Raw genomic sequence first — 23,602 nt, 5'->3', positions numbered from 1 at the left:
GATTTCTACAAAAGAAGATTCCGATGACCAGCAAGCAGGGGGCTCTCACTGTGCCTACAACGGACCATCCAAGCATTCCAATCCTAACTTTCAGGATGTGGGTTCTCAGAATTATTTCTTGCATTCTACTCTTGTTTCTAAATCAGTTCTTTGGGCACAAAAGGGAACCCCTCTCGATTAGTTCAATCGTTGCTCAGATTGCAGTCCTCCCTCTTGGCCGACTAATGTCAGCAACCATAACCAACAAAAAGTTCTTTGCAGGCAACAAATGGGAGTTCTCACTGAATCCATGGCCATTCAATACAAAGGAGCATGTTCTCATCACAATATTTGCGAATGCAGAGGCAATAGGTGTATATGCAATTTCCATTGTTAATGTTGTCAAAATTTTCTACAAGAAGAGCCTGAGCTTTTTCATTTCTTTACTCATTATCATGACAACCGACGTTAGGTTTTGACCATTTTTGCTCAAATTTTCTTCAGAGGTACGTTAAATTCCCCGATGCTTGTTGTCTACAATATTTCTTACTGTTTTAGATATGCAAATGTTGGGTATGGATGGGCAAGGGTTTTCCGAAAATATCTAGTGGAACCTGCTACCATGTGGTGGCCTGCAAACCTTGTTCAAGTTTCTCTATTCAGGAAAGGACTCTCATTTCATATGATTAGATAAAACGAATTCCTTTTACATGTGGGATTTTTGAAATGATTAGATAAAACGAATTCCTTTTACATGTGGGGTTTTTGAGATGTTTGATGAATTTTGTGTGATTTCTTATAACGATTATTTTGTTTCAATTGCTTTGATTGCAGAGCTCTTCATGAGAATGAGGAGAGGCCCAAAGGAGGCCTTACACGAAACCAATTTTCAATTTTTCATGATATCCCTTTCATGTAGTTTTGCCTATTATGTAATCCCTGATTCTCTACTTCCCATGGTGACATCCCTGTCATGGATCTACTGGGCCTTTTAAAATTCTGTCCTTGCACAACAATTGGGTTCAGGACTATAGGGCCTTGGCATCAGCAGCCTAGGGATAGATTGGTCCACCAATTCTTTTTACCTCGGAAGCACTCTCGCTACTCGTTCGTTTTCAATAGCCAACAAGGCTGTCGGATTTGTGCGTGTAATGTATGTGATAACGCCATTAACATACTGGCTCAACTTGTATCGTGCAAGAACATTCCCAATCTTTTCTATTCAACTTCACTTGCCAACCTTACAACGTCTCTGGAATCGTTGATTTTGTTGTTGTTTCAGGAATTTATTTGTTTGTTTTGCAGATTTCTTGATTTAGAAAGCTTTTATGTCTAGTATTCCTATGTGATTTTTCTGTTTACTTAAATTTATTAAACTTTATTTATATTACATATGGTTAAACTTAATTAAACACTATGAGAGAACTCCTTAAGCTGATTGCAATGGAAGCCAAATACTCTGGTGGCGGAAAGGAATATAACAGAGGTTATTTGTGAGGTGATATGTATGAGCGCGAGTGACTAAAGTTTATTTTGGACAAGTATATGAAAATTATTAGTTAGTATGTCTGGAGGTTAGGAGGTTATTTTAACATGCTATCAAGAAAAACATATATCTATATGTTTTTTCATGTTTCGTAACAAACATGCATACTCTGTTTTAATAAGATAACATGATTATGCCAGCAAATTCCAAGTGTTTGACTTTTTTTTCCTGACTGCAAGCTTCCTAGATATTCCACAAATATTTCAAAATCTACGAATACATATATATGCACTTAAGTCAATGCATATATTGAAACTACATGTACTCAATGAGGCTATCCTAAATACTAGATGAGGGTTAGTCCTGCTGCGGTGGTTCAATGATGAGGTGGGAGTTTGGTCCCCATAGGTTTGGTGGCATAATTTTGGCTTCAAGTTTGGTTTGTTCGGTTGAAAAATAAAAAGAATATTTTGAAAATTTGATAAACATGAGCATTTTAGAAATTTGATAAATAAGAATAAAGTTAAAATGTTTCAATCATCAATGTAAAATTTTTAGAATATTCAAATAGTCAAAAACTGCTTCAATCTTGTCTATCAGATTGTAAAATTTTCAGAATATTTGATTCAAATAGTCAAAAACTGCTTCAATCTTGTCTATCAGATTGTAAAATTTTCAGAATATTTGAATAGTCAAAAACTGCTTCAATTTTGTCTATCAGATTTCCCAATATTTGAATAGTCAAAAACGGCTTCAATCCTGTCTATCAGATTTCCCAAATATTTTAAAAGTTAAACTCAAATATTTTAAAAAATAAATTATTTCAATATTTGAGTCAAATTTCTAAAATATTCCTAAATCCCATCACTATTATATTTCGAAAATATTTCAATTCTACGATAAAAATAGAAACTCAACTGAGTATTCAAACTTACCATCCCCAGTAAGACTAATATGGAAATGCAATATCAAAAGAATCTTCGGTTCCACAATAATGAAACAACGGGAGAGGAGAGTTGGCTCGATCATTATAATGGGCTCGTTTCAAAACGGGCTTGTCTTCACAATTGAACATCAAGTCCAAGTCTGGAACAATTTTTGGGTAGAACTTCAGCAGCTACGCAATTCCCAAAAATGTAAACAGATCTCTGGTCTGAAAAGACTTTCGATACGATTCCACATACATCCTGCTATTAACAATCACCAGCCTGAAATTTGCAGATTTCTTTGCAGCTTCCATCATGACCAACGTAATTCCATTCTTAGCCCAAGGCTTCATATCCCAGCGAATCCACTTGAAACAAAAGGGGTAGGACGTGGCTTCATGATCATAACTTGAGTTCCTCATAACTTGAAACCACAATGGCGAACACATGGCGTTGGGTGAACAACCTGGCAGGAAACAAAAGTATCATAGAAAAGCGACTTGCTCTAACAGTAAGCCGTAGAAAACAACAAAACATCGAGTTAGAGACTCGTATCTGCGAAAGATAGACTTAAATTTGAAGTTGTTATATCAAAAATTGGAATATCAAAGGCATTTGTGGTGTGTTATTACATCTGCATAAGATATTGCAAATCCTAACGTTTAAATTTCACACGTTGATGACCCAATGCCTGATTGTTCACTTTTTTCTGGAATGCCCTTTTTCTAAGGTCATTTGGGACTAAGTAGCTGTTTCGCTAAATATGAGGATAGACGAGGAATGGTCCTCCATCGTGGAATGCTTATGGTATTGGTTTGCTCATCAAAAACCCTGTTCTTAACGGGATCGGTATTCCAGAAGCTTTTTTCTCTTTGAGAACTAGATCTTAAATTGTCATTCTACTAGTGTCAACATTATTGGCCATTTTTTTGAAATTGGCCTACTAGTGTCAACATTATTGGCCATTTTTTTGAAATTGGCCTTTGGACCGCTTGGTGGTGTTTTCTGCTTATTGTTCACTTTCATGATCTCAGGGAACATTTTCCTTTTGGTTTCTTTGATGGAACCTCAGTAGATGGTTATTGTGGATGATGAGCACTTATTAAGCTCTTCCCAAATAAGAAATTCCGCTTCTATTGGAATGGATGTGGGAATGGAGGTGGTGATACAAATTGTCAGGTAGAGATAGTGGCATTGTTGGCGTTGTGGGAATTACATGAGAGTGCTGCTTGGATTACCATTAATTCCATTAGGGATTGCTAGAAACTCTAACATTGTCATTAATTAGTTGCAAGGGAACTCTCTTGACATTCCTTTACTGCACCATTAGATGGCAAATATCGCTGCCCTCTGCTCCTCCTACAATGACATTTCTTTCTTCCATGTGTATAATGAACAAAACATGGATATAGATGCTTTTTTCAAATCGGGATCACTCTCTTTCCCTCGCGGAATATTTTTTGAATTTTTTTACTAACATTCTATATATAATTCAGGCTCTTTTGAGCTCTAAAATCCCTGTTGGACATTCTTTGGCTTGTTTTGTGATCAAGGATAGACGTTCTATATGAGCCACAGTAAAGGTTAAGCCATGTTTCTTTACCTCTATGCACCTATTTTGCTCTATCTATTCTACTCTATTTCTTTGTTCTCTGGGTTAGACATAGTTTTGACTCCCTTTCTCGAGGAAACAACCGTTTTTAATAGAATTATGTAACTTCTCATTTATAATAATGAAATTTTGGTTTTGGAATTATATTTATTTTAAAAATAAATTTCTAGATAAGTATAAATATATATATGATTCATTTATGTTTATTTGAATATTGAATTCCAATACTTCAAACACAAGAGTTTTAAGTGAAAATACGTATCGTTGTCTAACCAAAAGATCAAATCAGGGTCTTATCTATCTCTACAATCCATTCTTTGGCAACTACACTAAATAACCAACAAGAGAGAACCTTATATTGTGGATACTCTTGTCCTATCAACTATGCAATTCCTGAGACCCCCCTCTTTAACTAAGATCCAAAATTATATTTACACCCTTTGGCAACATTTGTTGACACTTTCGCTGTCATCGTGGAAGAGTAACAATTTAATGCTACTCTTTCCTAGCTATTGTCTTATGACCCTCCTTTGGCAACATCTGGTGACACTTTCACTATCATCATGGAAGAGTAATAGTTCAATGCTCTTTCCTCTTTCTTAGCCACTGCCTTACGGCGTTTCCTTTGCAACATCTAGTTATCCTCAACACATATTAACATGGTCCACATCTTTGTCTTAAATAGAAAAAATAATATTTCTATATATGCTATCACACTTTCGTTTTAATTATTTTTATTAACAATTGAATGTATAAATATACATATAATTGAATATATAGCTTTATCAATGTGCAATAAAGACGGAAGAGGTCCTTCTCCATCATTTTAATAAAATAATTATCCTCAACACATATTTGGTCCACATCCTGTCTTAAATAGAAAAGATAACATAAATATATATATATATATGCTATCACATTTTCGCTGTAATTTAATTTTTATTAACAATTGAATATGTAAGTATACATAGTTGAATATATAAATTTATCAATGTGTATTAAAGACGGAAGTGGTCCTTTTTTATTGTTAGCATGCGCTGAAGCAGTAACAAATCCCTCTTTGTTTCCTCCTTATTTTTCAGTGATCCAGAGTGTGCTTTATTTTTCCGCTTATATTTCGTGGGCTCATTTATTATTTTGGTGGGAGCTTCAACCTTTTAGAGCTTCAAACTCTGTTTTTATTGGCGTTGTTGCATTCCAGAACAAGTAGCCATCCCGACCGTAAGGCAAAGCTTATCATCCCAAATGCTTACTGCTTTATTTTGAAGGCGGTGGCAATCCGCATTTAGGGTCTCTTCTTGTTGTTTTGACCAATTATGAGTGAAGTTACAGGAGGATTTCATGTAATGTTGAAGTTAATTTGGGAGATGTTTGGAATCAAATTGTCTGTATATGATGTATTTTTAAATACGCAACTGTTATTATATCAAGGATTGGCTATCACTTCCATAGAATGTGATGGATTCAATCCGTTGTTGGTAATGGTTTTCAACGGGGTTGCTACATGATTGGATTTCTGAAATAAGTTTGTAACCATGGGCATTTTTCATTTTGGCGGAGTAGGGTTGTGAAGTGGAGCAGTATGGAAAATTGGGGGCGTTGAAGAGTGGAATGGGTCTGGTTATGGCATAGACAGGCAGAACTTGAAGTCACTCAATCTCCTCAGTCTTATATTGTGAATGTTGGAAGGGAGCGGGGGATGTTGTAGGTGATAACTGCCAATGAGCAGTAGAAGAGGCCACTACCTTCGAATGTCGATGGAGCAGCTAGTCATCATTCGATGGGCCATCATTCAATGAGCAATACTTCTAGTACTCCTCCCTCTCATCCGCATCGGTTAGAAGGCTTCAAGGGAAGGATGCGTTGTTGTATGCCAGTATACAGCAATCGAGGAATATGTTTGCCGGTGCACTTGGTCTCTATGAAACTGTTCTGGAAATAGAACCTACCAATGCCGAGGCTAGCATTGGAAAATGAATTTGTCTCCAAATACGTCTCCATATACAAGCTCTTATTCTGAAGGAATTTGAATGCTTTGCAGAATTTATTGCGCCCAATCCCCAGAATGCTTGTGCTCTCACTCGCCGTGGAGTTTTGTACAAGGATGATGCAGCAGAGGTTTATTTCTCCCAACTAACACTGTTTGATTTTTTTTTATTTTTTTATTTTTATTTTTTTTTATATTGTGTACTGTTTTTTGCGTTACTTGTTTTTTCGAGCCTCTGTAGAGTAGTAGGTGTTTTGTAATTGATTTTGAAACTGAATGCATTTCAGCATGTATGTTAAAGAGATCAGTTCCTGCTTTCTTAGCTAAAAACGTCAGTGTACACCCAGGTGCTAGTTTAGAAGTTAGGTTTAAGTTATGGATGAGAGCCAACAAATCTGACAATCGATCCATAATTTTATACTATTACAACCAGATTGGAAAAATCTCAATTTTTTTTTAATACAAAATCGGCTGCTAGATGTATTCAGAAAAGGAAGGGGAGACTAAGCTCCGGTGTTACAATGGAAGAGTTCATAGTATGAGCTTGCAGCTGAATTACATTGAGACATTCCGCTGGAATGCTTTCATATTCCGTTTGAAAGATTCTAGCACAAGTGTAGATTCTGATAAATTGAGACAAAAGCAAACTGACTTTACAATACATCTAGTCTATACTTATGTGACTGATCTGTCGAGCAGTGGAATCCTCCGGGTGGCTGTCAGCTTCTGCAACCTTTATACTAGAGGAACTGGTACTTGGGGCGTTGAGCTTGTCCATCATATACTTGAGGATATCAACAGACTCCTGAATGTGCACACAGGTATTTGTTAGAGCGTTGAATTGCTCCTGCAGAGAAGAGATGCGATGAAGGAAGAGGTTGAGATCGGCCTCATATTTGGCTGTGATAATCCTTGTAGCAGCATCGATTTTTTCGTCCAGGAGACGCTGATGCGTTTTGACTTGTTCAAGTTCAGCTTGTAAATCACGACAATGAAGGCAATCTTCACTGCGATCCATCCAAAGAGCTTCAAAACTGGCCTGGAGCGACACTGGAAGAGGGCTCTCACAAGCTGTTGCGGCGACACTGGGAACCCAAAGGAGGGTCAGAATAGCAGGGGAGAGAGTTGAAAGAAATCTCTGTGACTCGGGAACAGATCTGAAGGAAATATCAGACTTTAATTCATGGGCTAAAACTGGGCGAAAGGAAGCATGAATGTGCAAAACAGAAATGCGGTGAGGCGAAAAGGCGATCCTTATCAAAGTGGAGAGGAGGGATCGGGCATTAGGGAGCTTGAGAAAAGAATAGAGATCGTAAGCCGACTGTTAACCACCGAAACGAGAGCAAAGGTGTCAATGAACATGAAGATGGGGGCTTGCGGGTGAAGGGGAGGCGTCTTGGAATAAATAACCGGCGGGCAGAGACCTATGAAGTACCGGATCACGTGAAAGAGGCATGGGCGATCACGGATTTCACAGGAATAGCTTAGATTCAGAGGAATAGCAAAATCTGCAATGAGATACGGAGTGATTTTCGGCGGCTTGCGACGGAATGCATCGGGCTTACTGTGGATTTGATCAGGGTGCTTTTTTGCTGAAACGTGGATCATTTGATATAAACAACTTAAAACAATCATGGAAATCAAGGGATGAAATAGTGTAGGTCCTCATTGTTGTAGAGAATGCTTCCTTTGGGCCGAGAGCAAGCTTGACTGGCCCTTTTGTCAGCTTCTCGATTAATGGATCGAAGGATGTGATAGAAATGGAACTCCTGATCATGAGATATCAAGACTTTGCATCTACTGATGGTTTGTTGCAAGAAAATGTTGGAAGCTTGCCGCCTGCTGTTCATTAAATTAATAATGATGGCAGAGTCGCCAAAGATGAGGGCTTTTTTGATTCCCTGGGCCTGTAGCTGAAGAATGCCTTGATAGAGGGCCAGAGCTTCGGCCCTGTTATTTGAGAGGATTCCCAATCCCCATTCAAAGGAGACTAAGTATTCACCAGAAGGGTTGAAGATAATGACGCCTGCTCCTGCAACTCCCGTGTTTGATTTAGAAGCTCCGTCAAAAAACAAGGAGTGGGAGTTACTTGAGCGAAGCCAATTGCTAAAGTTGTCCTGCTTTAAGCGGATTTTCCAACTGTGATTGTTAGCTTTGCCCAGATTGCTGCAGACTTTCACTGTTGGTGGGATACTGATCTTGTCAATTAGATTTCTTATAAAGTCTCTTTCCTCAGCGCATAGACTAGTGATGTCAATTTTTTTGGTAATCTTAGAAGCAATAGTTTTGATCGCCAGACTTTTTGCCTTGATATGAAGGTGCCTGATCGAAGTTTCTTTGTCTCTAAATGTCATGCTGTTCCGAGCAATCCAGATCCTCCATAAAAGAGCAAATGGGAGGGCGTCCCACACTCTCTAAGTCGGATTATGTTTCGTGGATTGCCAGGGGTAATTTCTTTTCCAATTATTTAGAGCTTTGCCAATGGAATGTTGAGGATTCCAGATGGGAGGCGCAGAAGGATTGATGTTGTTCCAGCATGGGACTGCGAAAGGACAAGAGATAAAAAGATGCTGTATAGACTCCTCTGCTTCTTTGCAATTAGGGCATCTGAAGGGTCTAGCAATACCTCTTTTTTTGAGGTTCTTTGCAGTGAGAGTTTTTTCTTTCAAGAGGATCCACATGAAGAATTTAACCTTAGGAATTGCTTCTGCTTTCTTTAAAGTCTTCCAGTGTATCCATGCTGGCGCTGGGTGTTCCTTGCTGTTTAAGTAATCATAGCCTGCTTTAATTGAGTAACTGGTTCCTGTAGGGTCCCATCTAAATTCATCCTTGTTGTTTTTAAAGGTGGGAGCAATGCTGTGCAGATGTTTGCAAAAATTGTCAAAGCTGTCTTTGAGTCGTTGAGGAATGGGAGGAAATTTTCATTGCATCCAAGCATGGGTTATTGCATCCCATTGAGAGATTTGGTCTAAATTACATATACCTTTACTTTGGAGAAAGAGAATTATTGAATCCATACCTGGAAGGCTGTTGATTGGTGGGTTTCCCATGATTTTATCAGTGCCGATGTTGACTTTCATACCTCCTTTAGGCACCTTGGAAACGTTTTGCGCCATGAATGTGATGGCTTTTTTACAAATCTTCCAAATCTTTGTGCAGTTTCTATTGGGAATATCAGTCGTAAGCAGATGTTGCCTTGGTTGATTGAGGTATTTTGCCTCCAAGACTTTTTTCCACCAGGCTGTTTGGTTTTCCATGAGTCTCCATATCAGCTTTCCACCAAAGGCTAAATTCATGAGAGTTGGAGATCTAATGCCAAGGCCTCCTTTCTCTTGGTTTTGGGTGACTTGTTTCCATCCCACCAGGTTGAATTTTTTCTTCTCATTCTTCCCTCCATGCCAGAGAAAGAATCTGAGAACACTGTCCATTTTGCGAAGAAAGGAAGCTGGAGCTTGAGCCAGGGAAAATTGATAAAGGGGAAGAGAGGAAAGGCCCGATTTGAGGAGCACCAGCCGCCTCGCTGGATTGAGCCAAGAAGTTCCCCACTTCTGAACTTTTCTCTTCATTTTGTCTAAAGTTGATTCCCAAACATCTGCCCTTGCATTCCCTATACTCACCGGCATTCCCAGGTAGCTGAAATAGTCCCAATTTAACTTACAAGGGACACCAAAAATGTTAGCAATACTTTGAATCGTTTGAGCTGAAGCATTCCATCCGTAAACACAGCTTTTGAGATGGTTAATCTGGCCCCCTGAGTATCTCATGAATTTATCTAGCAAGGATTTGAATCTTCGAGCTATGATTGTGGTCGCCCCACCCAACAGCAAAGTATCGTCAGCGAATTGGGAATGGTTGATGTTTTTATGCCATCTTCAAATTTAATACCAGTGATGAGGCCTGCCTGCCTCTTATGGTCAAGCGCACAGCTGAATGATTCTGCCATTAAGATAAAGAGGTAAGGAGATAAGGGGCAGCCTTGTCTTAATCCTCTTGAGGATCGAAAGGAGGGTCCAGGTCTTTGTTGTTTGGAAATCTTTCTTCCCGGCTTCTCTTGACCATCTAGAGAGGACCCCTGATCCTTGGAGTTGCTATGAGTGATTCTAGGCGGGAGTGGATCTGATGATAGGTTGGAGGGAATGATCATGGAATGGGGGGAAGAGGGGGGCTCAGAATGATTCAAAGGAGCAGGGTCATCTTCGGGGAGGGAAAGGACGTGGAAGGGGTTGGAGGAGGGAGAAGAAGGAAGAGGGTTCAATTGGAGGTCAGAAGATTGAGGTGGATGAGGGGAAGAAGGAAGAGGGGATGAGGGCGGGGAGGAGGGAATATGAGAGGTGGGAGGGAGATGATTAGAAGGTTCATTGGGTAGTTTGTGGCCAGGGGCTGTTTTTTTCTTTTTGACCACTTCCCATTGCTCTTCTTACGTATTATTATCAACATTAGAAAGCTTAGTGCAACGGTTAGCAAAATGAGCGTACTTGTGACATACCTTACACTTGAAAGGGATCTGCTCATAGTCGAGTTGCTGAATGTGCGACCAGTCGTCAAATTTGAGCTTGATGGCTTCTGGAAGACCTTTACCCAAATCAACCTCGACACATATACGGGCACATGCCTGCATATTATCTCTTGGATCGCTCCGATCAATGTATTTTCCGACCGCATTTCCAATGGCACGCACTGACTCATCTCCCCAGCAATGTAATGGGAGGTGAGGGAGACGAACCCAAATAGGAACCGCATTAGGGATATCTAGCTCCGGGTCGAAGTCCGGCGTCCATTTGTTTAAGTACAAACCTCTGGAATCCATGAAGTAAGGGCCATTGCGGAATATCAAATCCTTGTCTTCCTTTGTCTCAAAATGAAAAGTGAAGTATCCCTTCCCGCAAAATCTGATAGAAATTTTCCCTTGAATTTTATCTGTCCAATTCCTTTCCACCCACCTCTGAACAGTTTTTGGTGAGGGCCAGAGACCTGTAAATTGCCCTATCAGTCCCTTTTCCGCCAGAGCAAGAGCAGCCATTTTGGGCAGAGTAGGAGGGAGAGAGACTTCTTGTAACCCCTCGATTTTTTTGACAAACTTGGAAATTGAAGGGCAAGCACGTTGGGGCGGTAAGGAGTTTATCAGTGCAGAAAATGCTTGTTGTTGAGCTGCCTCCTCTGGTGGAGCCTCCGGAGGGGCCATCTGAGCAGCTGAGGGTCGATCCGAAGAAGGTTGCAGGCGGTCGCGCGTGCTAGGATCTTCAAACAGGTTGCAGGCGGCAGCTGCAGCAGGAGCGCGCGTGCTAGGTCATCTCCATCCTGGAGAAAACTTTGTTATTTAGCAACTCCACTTTCATTTCTAGCAGGGATGTACTTGGATTCAATCTCAAATCTTAAAAGACTAGTAATTTGCTACTTTGGTCTACAGGCAAATGAATTTCAATTCTAAGGTATGTGATTGAAAGAATAAGTAAATTATATCAAGGAAGTATATCTGAATATAACCCCTTGCTTTTGTTCGGCATGTGATAACACCAGTGAAACTATGGTGGAGGTTTCACAATCAAATATTTTTGCAGAGAATGTTATTTGGGAAGCACAAAAACTTGGGCAAGAGGTTCACAATGTGACTATGGAAGTGCTTGAGAAAGTGACAAGAAGAGCTTCGAAAATACAAAGACAAGGTTGAGGCAATGGAGGTCAGTTTAGAAGTTGGGATCTCATTAGAACCTGATAATAAATCTCCTGAAACGGATAAAGATGATAATCATTTGCAGAGTTGTATGCTCCTTCCAAATGTTGACGGGCCATCTGTTGAAAATAGTGATATTGTTTAGTCTGTCTAATTGTCTTATGTTTCCAATGAGGGGATGATAAAGTGGAGAAGGTTGGGAATTAATTTGGAGATTTAGTAGCTGAGTCTATGTCTCAAATTAGCGATACTTTCACATAAGAGATTGGATGAAGAATGTCCCCACTGGAGAGGGTATTTATGGCTCAGTCGATTTCATCCATTCTGGTGAGATAGATAAAAATGTTGGATGCTGGAAACCCTTTCAAACTAGCCAGCCAAGTGAAGTGATTCAGGTTTGCTTCCATTTATGATGTGAATTTTGTTTTTATTATGTTAAAACAATGGCATTCTTCATGTAGAGCAAGTTTTACAAATGAAGCTTATGTTCATTACAATGTCATTTGGAATCATCGAATATGTTGTGATGAATGAAACCAAATTCCTTTCTTTTTTCTAAAAGATATTGATTATTTAATTGGTCGGGTATTATTCATTTTGAGTTCATTGTTTGGAGTCTACCAGACTGCCTCACGGGAGGCCATACTAGCAGCAATGTACTCTGCCTCGGCGGTGCTCAAAGCCACCGACTTCTGCTACCTGCTCATCCAGGATATCAAGGCAGATCCCAAAGAGAAACAACACCTTGAAGTGCTCTTTCGGTCCACCACACTCCCTGCCCAGTCAGCATCGGTATATCCAAGTAGTCTCACATCTCCGGCAGTGTATCTCAACCCATGAGTGATCGTGCCACGAAGATATCTCAACAGATTCTTGGCACCAATCCAATGTGAGCGGTGAGGCTCAACCATATGTTGACTGCAAAGCATATATCTGGATGGGAGTTCACCAAGAACATCAATGCTCCGACGAGTTGATGATACTCGGTAGCATTTCGTAAAACAGGTCCGGCAGCACTACCGCTTAACTTCTTGAAGTCAAGCTCCATCGGGGTAGTTACGGGCTTGCAGTCCACCATGCCGAATCTCTCCAATATCTTTACCACATATTTTCCTTGAGATAGGAAAATCTCCCCTAGCTTCTGCCAGAATTCTAGTCCTAGGAAATAGTGCATCAGTCCTAGGTATTTCATCTCAAACTCAGAAGCCAACTCCCTCTTACATTTGTGAATGAGAGGGTCTGCCCCTGTTAGAAAGAGGTCGTCAACGTACAACACCAGTATGAGAGGATTGTCATCTTCAACCTTAAAGTAAAGGTTAGGGTCGGCTTCACTTCTACTGAATCCCAGCTTCATCAAGTAGCTATCGATCCTTTCATACCACGCTTGGGGTGCTTGCTTTAGCCCATAGAGGGCCTTCTTCAACCTGCACACATGAGATTCTCGATCATGAATCTCAACCCAAAGACTTCCTCTTTGATCGAACCATGCAAGAACGCAGTCTTGACATCCATCTGATGTAGGTTCCATCCTTGCGAAGTAGCAAGGGCTTTGATCGAGCGGATGGTGGTATATCGGGCAACAGGTGCAAATATATCGTCATAGTCTATACCTTCCTTCTGAGAGAAGCCACGAGCAACAAGACGAGCCTTATACTTTTCCACACTTCCATCAACTGCATGCTTTATCTTGTAAAGCCATTTTGAAGTGACAACTGCTTTGTCTTGGGGTTTGGGGACCACATCCCAAACATTGTTTTTTTATGATGGACTCATATTCCTCGGTCATAGCATCCTTCCATACTTTATGCTTGACAGCTTCTGTGAATGACGAAGGCTCGTTTTGGATGATCGTGCTCATGATGGTCAGGTATCTCTGATACCTGTTCAGCTTCTTACTTTCACGGAAGGTTCCTCTGGGTGCAATGTGTCCTTCAACATCATCAAGTGTCCCCCTAAGCCATGAAGGCCTCTTCCTAGAAGAGGAAGGCTCTTGCGGAGGAGGATCAATAGGATCCATAGGTTCTTCCACATCGGGCATCGTCTCATCTTCCTTTTCCTTCGGTTCCCTGGTGTCCGCTTCTTTAGATCCTCTTAGAGTAGGAAGATTGTCTACTTTGCTAAGAGCCATATCTTCATCAAAGGCGGCGTCATGGCTAATTTCGACTTCCCCTTGACCAGCCACATAGATTCTATAGCCCTTAGTATTTTCGCTATAGCCCACGAAGATTCCTTTCTTTCCAGATGCACCGAATTTATTCCTTTTCTCCTTGGCACATGAAAATATACAGGACTTCCAAAAATTCTAAAATGAGATACGTCAGGTTTCTTACCAGTGAACATCTCTTCGGGAGTCTTGGAACCCAATGCTTGATGAGGGCATCAGTTTTGTACATATACTGCAGTATTTGTAGCTTTAGCCCATAGAAACTTCGGAAGTCTTTGATCATGGAGCATAGCACGGACAACTTCCACAATCGTACGGTTCTTCCTTTCTGCCACACCATTCTGCTTAGGAGTATATGGTGTAGTAGTCTCCCTCTTAATGCTAGCCTCTTTGCAAAAGTCATGAAACTCATTGGATTCATATTCAGTCCCATTATCAGTCCTTAAGATCTTGATCTTCTTTTCGGTCTGATTCTCGATGAAGGCTTTGAAGTGCCGAAACCAGGAGAACACTTCATCCTTCTTTTTCGAGAAGTATATCCAAGTCTTGCGAGAATAATCATCTGTAAAAGTGAGTTAATATAATATCCTCTCAAAGAGTTCACAGGCATCATACCGGATATGTTTGAGTGAACCAACTGCAATATATTAGAGGTCTTGCTTTGGCTAGAGGGGAATGGTCCCCTTTTGAGCTTCCTTCGACACATCTTTGACATACACCTTCTTGCTCTAATCTGAACTCGGGCATCCCGGTCACCATTTTTCTCACATTAGGTAGAGCTTTATAATGAAGGTGAGCAAACCTCCGATGCCATAGTTCGGACTGAAGAGATGTGTCACAAGACATGACACCTAGTGGACTTCCTCCGACTTGATATAATGAATCAACTCGAAACCCAAGAGTGAATGCATCTTTAAAGTTCTTTTTCCATACACGTACCTTGCCATCGCTGAAGGCCACCTTGTAGCCTTTGTCTTCCATTGCCGAAATGGACACCAAGTTCTTTTTGAGATCAGGTACATATAATACATCTTGTAAATGGATTGTATTTCCCTGATTCAATTGAAGAGTGACATTCCCTACGCCTTTCACGAGATATTTTGAATTGTCCCCAAGAACAATTTCCAGGTTGGTCTCCTTCTCTACCAGATTAGAGAGAGCTTCTTTGTAACCAGTGAAGTGCCTTGAGGCACCACTATCAATAAGCCAATTTCCCAGCGAGTCCGGGGGAGCAGTAGTAGGGAGAGCCGTTGGTAGATAATATTCATCTTGCTTATTGTTAACAACGTTAGATTCATACCTGGAATTTCTTGCCTTCTTGAAGGGTTGTCCTCTTCCTTGATTTCCGACATTTCTTTTACCTCTGCCATTTGACCTGCTATTCCTTTGATTTCCTTGAGAGTGATTTTGATCATCGTCCTGGTGTGAGTCACTTTTATCAGGGCACTCCCTCGCATAGTGGCCCGTTTTATTGCAATTGTAACATCGTCATTTTCTTCCACCCTTCGGTCCAGCCTTTCCTTTGAATTTAGCCCTGGAATTGTTTCTTTTTTTAGCATGAGAAGAAAAGGTAGAGGGATGACCTTTAAGTACGAACATTTCTTGCTCTTCCATCCTTGTTTCTTCTTGAATGCATCTGGCCATCAATTCTTTAAATCTAGGAATTATGTTATTGTTGAGAAGAGTAGTCCTGAATATATACCATTCAGGTGGTAGTCCTCCAAGAGTTGTGAGTGTCATTTCTCTGTCAGGAATTACTTCCCCAATAGGTAGGAGATCGTTCTTGATCTCAGTGATCCTTAAGAAATATGCTTGCATACTCTCATCTTTGCCCTTCTTAATTTCCTTCAGTGTATTTCTAAGGAACAAAATTTGATTTGCATCATTAACTTTAAATAAACTCACCAGTCTATCGTAGATTTCCTTGGAAGTGGTCAACTCGGAAACATAGGCCACCGAGCGCTTGTCGATAGAGTCTCGGATGATCTTCCTTGCTTTGACTTCTCCCTTGGTCCATTTGTTCCTAGCAGCAACGAATGCATTTGATGGAGGCTCAACAATCCTGCCTCTCACATGGTCCAACACTTCTTGCTCTTCCAATGTTAGATCGAGAGACATCTTCCATCTGTGATAGTCAGGATTCTCACGGAGTTTGTCTTCAGCAGGGAAGTGTGCTGAGGACCCCATGACTTCTTTAAGATAGCTTTAACAGCCTTCGGTGATTGCTCTTGCTCTTGCTCGGGCTTTGTCTTCACCTCAGCTCTGATACCATGTTAAATTATGGTATGTTCTATGCTTAGAGCAATTTACTTCTTTTACTTTTATTAGCCACTGATTAGCAATCACAACATAAAGTAAAATGTAGATAGAACATTAAATGATCGACAGAAAACAAGCCAAGACAAGAGACACAAGATGTAGCGGCTAGCAAGAGACAAACCCCAATGCGGGGAAACCCTTTGATCAAATCTTCTTTTATCTTCAATAGTTAAGCAGAGAGAAATAGTACAATGCAGAATTCTGAAATTTTATAATAGCAGCAGCAAAACCCTAACCAACAAAGTCAAAGCTGGTCAAACAAGTCAGATTTGACCTCCAATCAGCTTGGTCAATATCCTAGTCAACTTGGCTTCCAATAGCAAGAAGAGTCAACCCAAAACAGTCCGAAATTACAGTCAAACTTCAATCAATGCTGGACAGATCTGTGGTCAACCTTTTGATAGTCAACGTTGGTCAAACCTACGGTCAAATCACCTCGGTTTCCATGCCAAAATTTGCGGTCTGCCAGGGAGAAGCAGCCACACCTAATCCGTAGTCAAAGAGGAGTCCACGCTGGTCAAAGTACCTTCATGCAGCCTTGGTCAAACTTGGTCAACGCTGCTCTAATGAAATTTGCGTCTTCCTTTTTCAGCCACACGTGTGAGAGAGAGAGAGGCTCATCTAATGCGTGGGAGAGAGAGAAGATGAGTGATGAGATGAGTTGCAAATGACTCAACCTCTCTGCTATTTATCTGAAATGCTGGGCATGTGTGCCACACACTTAGCTGTTGGCCGACCTTGACAATTTGTCAAGTAATTAGAAATAAATTCATATCTCCATAAATACTTGTCGGAATCGGATGATCTTTCGATCAATCCTACACCTCTCGACGAGAGGAATCTAGGAAAAATATCAACAACCATAAATAAGGTGACCCACATGGAGTTTGGCCCTAGTTGCCAATTTTAACAAGTACCAACATCAATGTTGTTTCAACAACTTTTCATAGATTCACAACAAGTACTATTGCTTGCACAGATTCTTGTGTACCGGTCGCTTATGTGAGTTATCTATGTTGTGTTTATTCTGCCTCAGAAGCCACTATTGTTCTTAATTGGGATCTGCATTCTAACTAGCAATGCATGATGTGTTTTGGCAATCAAAGGTCATTACCATATGAGGCGCCGATGATAACAACTTTTTCTGATATAGCGGGAGGTGTGTGACCATGTTCTATGTTGAGTTTGTTTTTTCTTTTCCCATGAAAAAAATCATAATTTCCATTGTCAAAAAGAAAATTACATGTTGTATCATCCGGATAATGGATATTCAAAATATAAGAAATGGACCAAGCCATTCTATCCAATGCCATGTTCATTAGGACCATCAGTATATACATAAAAGACATAACTATATACATGTAAATAACATCATAAACCAATCATATAGTTCAAAACAGAAAATAAAAAAGATGCTTATAGCTGCCGAATGGTCATGGCAGATAATTCGGAATCATCCCCATCCTGTTCAATGAAAGGTCGATGGAAGTACTGATAAATATCCTGATCTCGATGTTCTTGAATTATCCACTGCCCCTTGTGTTGCTGCGCGACCTCCTTGGAAAGAACGTTAGAGATCAAATTCCTTTCCCTGTATATATGCGAGCATACAATAAAATCAAAATGTGATTTTAGTGTGATGACCTCATCTAGTAAACCCCTGAGTGTGTGCACGTGACAATGAGATGCAAAGTTGATCCAATTGATAACAAGTTTTGAGTCCTCGAAGATCTGAATCCTGTTGCAGTTTTGGTCAAGTGCAAAGATGAGAAGGTGTCTGAGACTGTTGAGTTCAGAATAATTGTTGGTGCCTCTCACCAATCCCATTTTGAGCTTGTAAAAATGTGTTTCTGTAATGTAAAGTATTGCTCCACCCCCACATTCGTTGTCTTGTGCCGACCCATCAAAATATGCCCAAGGGAAAGTATGATCAATTACTTCAGGAGTAATGACACGATGGGTTTTGATGCCAGTTCCTCAGGAATCAAGTGATATAATGTGACAATGTGATTGCAAGTCGTTGTCCATTGGAAGGGTGCGTCCTGGAATATGGATCGATTCTTGACCAACGATATACCCCAGCATACTAGCAGAGGGAGATTCTTGATTTTTTGTGATGCTGCAGAATTCCACCAAATTTGCCAAGCATTTGTGAGATGAGTCCCATTCCATTTGATATTGATATTAAGGGAGAGATAAATTTGTTGCCACACCTGACATGTCACTAGGTAGTGTAGGAAGAGATGATCAATGTCTTCAGCCTGATCCTTGCAAAGACAACATCGAGATGGACCATGAAATGCACGACGAAAGAGATGATCAATGTCTTCAGCCTGATCCTTGCAAAGACAACATCGAGATGGACCATGAAATGCACGACGATTGAGATTATCATCGGTAGGCACTCTATTTGATAATATGCACCACATGAACAGTCGGGCTTTATGTGGTGCCTTAAGCTTCTAGAGAGGTTGCCACCACCAATCTGCCCCCACAGGTTCCTGTTCTGATATAAGAAAAGTGTATCCATCCCGGGGAGTGTAGCGACCGGGAGGTGTTGCAGCCCATATGATTTCATCCTCCCGGTCAGTAATCATAATATGTGACTCTTCTAGTGCCCCAATAAACCTGTTCCAATCCAAACTCTACCTCGTTGGTAACTTGAGGTCCTGTGTAGATAACCATTCCTGTGAGAGCCATGATGTGTTCCTCCCAATTGCAATATGTGAGAGTTGAGTGATACCTTCCAGTTCAAGTAACTGTGTGAGCTCCAGTGGTAAGATATGAGCATTTCCACAACCCGACCAAGCATTAATGCCAAGTCGAACAAGCTCACTATTTCCAACCCGCCATGCCAATCCTCGCTTCATGACAAATATGGAGTGTGTGATAGCTTTCCATATGATGGAGGAACCAGTGATACCCCGGTTCGGTCTACAAATCCATTCCATTACTGATAGAGGGTATATATATTTGAAATAAACCACCTCTTTCCATAAGCTATCAGATGTAATAATCTGCCACCCCATCTTTGCTGCAAGCGCTGTTGCGAATATGTTCAGATCCTTTATACCCCATCCTCCCCATTTTTTTGGTTTTCCAATTCTCTCCCATTTTACCCATGCATACTAACATTTTTCCCTCTCCATAAGAATCTACAACATAATTGTTGTATTATGTTGATGATGCCTTTTGGTATCCAAGCCAACGCCATCCAGTGTATTGGTATGGCCTCCAATACAGATTTTATAAGTGTTAGTCAGTCTGCTCTAGACAGCTATCTCTCTTGCCAGATGTTGATGTGACCTTAGATTTTTGCAAAAGTCCAGTCTACAATGCAGTAATCATTAGGCTTGAGTCTGAAGCTAAGATACTTGAGACCAACCTCCATTTGTTGCCTCGTGAACTGAAATTGATGAAGTGCATGTCTTTTCTCGTTTTGTAAACAGGACACCAGCAAAATGATTGATTTGTTGTAATTGGGCACCATACTTGTAGCTTTACAAAACATGGATAGAATATTCTTGAAGCAAGTGGTGTCATAGATTGTTAATTTTAGGCATGTCCTATGCTAGAGCAATTTATTTGAATTTTCACAGTTAGCTCAATATCTTTTCCAGATTAGCAATCACATCAGCATTAAAGTAAACTGCAGATAGAACATAAATATAAATCGCAGAAGACAAGCCAAGACAAGGGTACACAAGATGTGGTGCTAGCCAGGGACAAACCCCAATGTGGGGAAACACTTGATCAATTCTTCTTATATGTTCTTCAATAGTTCAGCAAAGAGAGAGAGAGATAGTACATTTACAGCACAAGTCAACACTTTGACTTATCTAGATAAGAGCATAGATCATCTCTAGGAAGATGATATGTGAGATCAGTTGAAGACATGCTACTTCAACTGATTCTCTAAGGTGACTCCTTCACCTATCATTGTGCTACATCTCGTCATCATGCTGCACCTCACCGTGCTGCACCATGCTGCACCCATCATCACAATGTTGGACCTCATGCTGTTGTTGTCCCAGTGTTTAGCATTGCTGTACCTAGTGCCACGGCTGCACCATGCTGTCACCCATGTGCTTGCTGCACCATTGCTGCTTTGTGTCCTTGCTGCACCAAGTACTATACTGTTGTCCCAATGTACTTGCAGCACTGTGCTTGCTGCTGTCCATGCTTTACCATGTTGCTGCTGTCCATGCTTCTTGCTCTGTCCATGCTTCACCATGCTTGCAGCTGTCTCATGTGTCACCATGCTTGCAACTGTCCCATGTATTAGCTTGTTGTCCCTTGCATTGCTTGCTGCTGTCTAACTGTTGCATCTAAACATGTTGTTTCACCTTATTGCACCATGCTGCTGCAATATACCATACTGCTGCATCCATCACATCATGCTGCACTCCTTTGGGGTCTTTAACACTCCATGTTAACCCAACACGTGGCTCCCACAGGCTGCTCCGAATCTGATCCAAATCTGGTCAATATCCTTAACCCAACGCACCTCTAACACTGCTCCAAATCTGCTTGTCACTTTGTTGTTCCTAACTATTTTGGTTAGGGCACTTGGGCAGCCCTAAAATCCTCCCAACAGTGCTTGAACAACCCTCCAAATATGCTTGTCACTTTGTCGTTCCTAACTGTTCTGGTTAGGGCACTTGGGCAACCCTAAACTCTTTTCAACAGTCCTCGAATAGCCCTCCAAATATGCTTGTCACTTTGCTGTTCCTAACTGTTCTGGTTAGGGCACTTGGGCAGCCCTAAACTCCTCTCAACAGTCCTCGAACAACCCTCCAAATATGCTTGTCACTTTGTTGTTCCTAACTGTTCTGGTTAGGGCACTTGGGCAACCCTAAACTCCTCTCAACAGTCCTCGAATAACCCTCCAAATATGCTTGTCACTTGGGAAACTTCAACATGAATTTGTCTTAGGCAGCTTCACCATGAAAATGTCCTAGATCTAGGGCACATAGAGCTAGGGCATCATCTTCTAGGAGCTACGTAGATCCTTCTTCCCCATGGCAGCATCTAGGGCAGCTCTTCTTAGGGCATCATATCTCTTATGATCTATCATCCCACCAAAACCCAAACACAAGTGGAGGGGAAGAGATCACAAGAAGAGTGTGTACAAATGACTAGCAAGCCACCTCTTTTTATACTAAAACGTTGAGCACATGTGGGTGTTATTTAGTTGCTGGCCGACCTTGATGAATTGTCTTATAGCACAAATAAATTCATAACTCCATGAATACTTATCGGAATTGGATGATTTTTAGATCAATCTTGCACCTCTCGATGAGAGGGATCCAAGAAAAATATCAGTTGCCATAAATAAGATGACCCACATGGAGTTTGACCCTAGTTGCCAATTTTAACACAGATAGATCCATCTAAAAAAATAAGTACATCATCTACAAATAATAGTTGCATTAGATAGGAAACATTTGTCATCTTGACACCACCTAATGACCCATCAACACGAGCATTGGAAATGAGTCTACTTAACCCTTCCATGATCAGGGGGAATAATAGGGGTGATAATGGACACCCCTATCTAAGGTCACATTCAGCATGGAAAAATTGGATGCAGCCCCATTAATGAGTATGCTATATGATGCATATGTAAAACAACACAATCCATTTTATGAATGAGTGAGGAAAGCCAATATTGGTCATAATAAGTTGTAGGTAAGTCCAACTTGCTCTATCAAATGCTTTTGATAGGTCAATCTTGAGTATGATGCTCTTAGTGTTCTTGAGCTTAATGGAGTGAATCCCTTCTTGTGCAGTCCCAATGGCTTCATGAATCTAGCGATGATTGAGAAATGCAAATTGTTCCTTGGATATCATCTTAGATAAGATGGGCTTGATTCGGATTGCAATGATTTTCGAAATGATTTTATATATGCAATTTGTTGGAATTAATGGAGTTAATGCTTACATTCCATATTTGAGAAATTGGTTTGTGATGGTTGAGAAATTCTCTCAACCTCTCTATCTAAATTAGGAATAAGTTAGATCTCAGAAACTCTATTTAATAGAGTAATCTGAATGTAAATCTGTGTGTGAGTGTGTTTACACATGCACCATTTGTGCATAATATATGATTGAGTTTCTGTGATTGTGTGAATTTAGCTGTTTTTATCATGGTATCGGAGCTAGATCTGAACCTGTGTTATCCATCTGAGGAGCGCTGCCTACCTGAGGAGCAACTGCGTGGAGCTGGACTGTCTTTTCTGGGCTGTCTGTAGTTAATTAAAAGTGCGTGGATTGATCCATCCAGGAACGAGATCCAAAACTTGAGCCTCAGGCAGGACGTGTCAAGCGCCGACCCTTTCAGGCTTCCAAACGTCCAGAGGCCCCGGGGCGTGGCGATGCCGTAGTAGATCTTGCCGCCGTCGGGCTCCCTGACGCTGTCGGTGGTTCTGCTATCATTGGGTACTGCCAACTATGATGTGCTGGACTGCTTTTATCCGGAAATGCCCAGAGCTTATATGAATACAGTACCCATCGTGGCTGACCCGGTCATGTTTCACAGGGAATCCACGTTTGGAATCTGATTGAAAAAGGTGAGGAACGCGCGGTCGTTTTATTGCAGAAGGCTTCCACTTGGATATCTGATTGGGAATTTATCGACAGGCAAAAAATTAATATTTTCCAAGGTCTCCTACAGATCATAAAGGGTGAATCCTGCCATCAGGCGATCATGTCTGCCTTGGTTGTCCTCGTAGCAATATGTAAAAGGTCCAGAAATAACAGATTAATGGCTATAAAGGCAGGCACAGTATTTTGTCTGATTGAATTACTTCCAGAGGCCGAGAAGCCAAAGTGTGAAAATATATTAGATCTGCTCGACATGCTAGTGGATTATGCAGAAGGAAGGGCTGCCATGGCTGATCACGCGATGGGCATTGCTGTCGTCTCCAACAAGATTATTAGGGTTTCAGAAATTGCCACTCAGAAAGCAGTTCGAATTCTTTGGTCGCTTTGCATATATTCTTCAACTGCGTCGATTCTTCGGGAGATGCTTCAGTGTGGAGGTGTGTCTAAACTGTGTATGCTTCAACAACTCAGTTGCGCAGAGAAAACGAAGCAGAAGGCGAAGGAGGTATTGAAATTGCATGCAAATAACCAGCAGTTCAACTATGTGTCTGATGCCAGTATTTAAAGATCAAGTAGTAGTTTAACTATGTGTTTGATGCCAGTATTTAAAGATCAAGTAGCAGTAAGGCTCAATATGGATGGTTGTCCAGATAGTATGGCAGTTGCGGATCTAGGGAAGGATCCCTCATTAGTGGTAGACGTGGAAGTGGTTTCCTAATGAGGTTATGCGACGGATTGGGATGCTGTCCAGTAATTGACTTCGGGAGGTCCTTGATTCGGGAGTTGAGGAAGGGAACTCGGGAATCCAACTTGCCAACTACACCTTTCCGAGGGTTACGAGGCAACTTGATG

The 23,602-nt window shown here is 40.9% G+C and overlaps 1 protein-coding gene and 1 pseudogene across 5 annotated transcripts in view; both read left to right on the top strand.

The window, feature by feature from the left end:
• Positions 1 to 5,021: 5,021 nt before the first annotated feature.
• Positions 5,022 to 23,602, top strand: part of LOC149174199 (uncharacterized) — a 33,625-nt gene continuing 15,044 nt past the window's right edge. For 3 of the 5 annotated variants that reach the window (XM_089419235.1, XM_089419232.1, XM_089419234.1), the window contains exon 1: positions 5,022 to 6,121. The gene's annotated coding sequence lies outside the window, so the exon portion shown is untranslated. The remainder of the gene's footprint in view (positions 6,122 to 23,602) is intronic. The other 2 variants (XM_089419237.1, XM_089419236.1) reach the window with 1 other exon arrangement.
• On the top strand, positions 22,854 to 23,315 carry LOC149174200 (E3 ubiquitin-protein ligase PUB22 pseudogene; annotated as a pseudogene).

Source organism: Pinus tabuliformis, chromosome 4_1, assembly GCF_031772625.1.
Source record: "Pinus tabuliformis cultivar Carrire ecotype Pingquan chromosome 4_1, CPIR1, whole genome shotgun sequence".
Classification (NCBI taxonomy): Eukaryota; Viridiplantae; Streptophyta; class Pinopsida; order Pinales; family Pinaceae; genus Pinus; species Pinus tabuliformis.
This window is presented reverse-complemented; position numbering and strand designations above follow the sequence as displayed.